At 49.4% G+C, this 2,060-nt stretch overlaps 1 long non-coding RNA gene across 1 annotated transcript in view; it reads right to left on the bottom strand.

The window, feature by feature from the left end:
• LOC116811324 (uncharacterized) overlaps positions 1 to 996 on the bottom strand; it is a 30,545-nt gene extending 29,549 nt beyond the window's left edge. Inside the window, exon 1 of the long non-coding RNA XR_004370454.1 lies at positions 908 to 996. This is a non-coding gene — a long non-coding RNA (uncharacterized LOC116811324). The remainder of the gene's footprint in view (positions 1 to 907) is intronic.
• Between the last annotated feature and the right edge of the window lie 1,064 nt (positions 997 to 2,060).

The raw sequence follows: 2,060 nt of genomic DNA, 5'->3' as shown, positions 1-2,060 counted from the left end.
TTTTTTTTTTTTTTTTTTTTTTCCTGTTCCTTCCATTAGGGTAAAAACTCATATTGGTCCCATCCTTGTGAGCTCTGGGCTCACTAGCTCATGTGTGGTCCAAAGCCAAACATTTAAGGGAACAAACATTTAAAGACTAAATTAATGGACTAGTAGCTTTGCCTGCTTCCCCTCTAGGTGCTTCAGTGACTTACACAGACTCTGTCATGCCGCAAAAATAGTAAAAAATGCACCTGCCTCCCTCGTGAGTCTGGCTAGGAATAACGTGGGATGATTTCTGTTTGGGACACTCCTTCTGCCTGTGTCATGGAAGATGGTGTGAGGGAGGGCAGGAGGGGAAAGAGAAAAGGACAGAAGGGGGGCAGGGAGGAAGCTGTTGGAGCAGCTCAGGTGGAAGATGGTGGTGAGTGGGATTAACATGGTGGCAATGGGAACAGAGTAAAGGGGCTGACTGGTGAGATTGTGAACAGAGCATTAGAATTGAATAGGCTGCTCAATTGTTTCTGGTAATTCTTAAAGCAAAAACTGGCCATTTGAGACGGCTTCCATCAGAAGGAGGTGGTGAGGGAGTTTGAGTGTGCCTGTGCATGGTGGAGCAGGGGTGGGGGGATTGGTAGGGGAGGGTGTCACACCATCTCCAGCATCCCCCTCCTGCCAGCAGCCATGACCGTGCAGGCTGTCTTGCCTGTTTTCTAAAGAGCTTCCCCAGGCAGCAGGGGAGAGAGGAGAAGGGGGGCTGGCCACCCACTCCACTCAGCAGAGGTGAGCCAGGAGCACCAAGTCCTCAAATTTGCCCTCCCCCCAGCCACTACAGGCTGCCAGGTGCCTTGTTTTTGATGAAAGCTTTTAAAAACCCATGTGCATGGATGGTCATGCATTCATTTTTGTTCATTTAACTAATACTCACTGAGCCTGGAGCCACGCAATGGTGAGCAAAGCCTGCCATGGACCCTGCTCTCAAGAAGCTCCCGAGCTGGCGAGCTGGCGGGGGAGAAGATGTGTAATCAGGCAATTAGGAACCAGTGTGAGCGGGAGGTAAGCATTGGTTGCTATGGGAACACGAGGAGCGGCCACAGCTGCTGCTCCTCTCTGAAGAGTGGTGGCAAGCAAAAAAGGAGGCACAAAACAGGCAGACCTGCTTGCCAGGCCCAGCTCTGCACACCCCAGCCAACTGATCCAGGACAAAGATCTTCTGGAAGGACAAAACCCATCAGCTGTCTGCCACACCATCTCTGCACCTAAGAAATAAGTAGGGAGAGCATGATTCAAGGACCCAATGAGATGCTGTATGTCTGTGCCTGGCCCCCAGTAGGTCTACAGCACATGGCAGCTTCTAGGGGTTTTGTTTTCAAGAAATATTTGTTGGTTAAAAGTTTCCTGGGTTATTGGACACCAGGGGTAGAGCTGTGAATGAGATAAACAAGGGTCCTCCTATCAGGGAGCTGATAGTAATTGAGGAGGAGAGACAGATACAAACATACTTATATGATACAAGCAATTACTACTATGATCATTATCATGATGCTGTGAGTATGTTTCAGAGTGGGAACTGGCCTAGGCTAGGGGCCCAGGAAGACTTCCTGGAAGAAAGTCATTTCAGCTGAGATCAAAAGGAAGAGAATTACCAAAGAGTTGGGGATCCTGCATTCCAAGTATAGTGAACAGTGTATGTGAAGGTGCCAAAGCAAGAGGGAGTCTGATATGTCCCAGACAAGGAAAGGAGGCCAGGGGAAACTGGAGAGGGAGAGGGGAGGCTGGAAAGATGGGCAGGGCATTAATCCACTCAAGCCTCTAGGACATGGTGAGGAGTTCACGTTGGATCCTAGGATGACCCCGATGCACACCACCCCCACCTCACAATGTTACTGTGACTTCCACTACTGATCAGCACATTAAAACAACTGTCAGTGCCTGAGGCACAGCCATGCTCAAAGGGCTTGACTCAGAGAAGGTTTGGAGAAGATTTTGGAACTTGAGAGCTGACTGAGCTCTTGGAGAACATTTAGGTCCAAATTCTCACTGTGCAGATGGAAACACTGAGACCCAGAGAGGAAGAAAAG

This window comes from Hylobates moloch, unplaced genomic scaffold (assembly GCF_009828535.3).
Source record: "Hylobates moloch isolate HMO894 unplaced genomic scaffold, HMol_V3 SCAFFOLD_7, whole genome shotgun sequence".
In the NCBI taxonomy this organism is placed as follows: domain Eukaryota; kingdom Metazoa; phylum Chordata; class Mammalia; order Primates; family Hylobatidae; genus Hylobates; species Hylobates moloch.
Note: the sequence above shows the minus strand (reverse complement) of the source record. Positions and strands in the feature narration are given on the sequence as shown.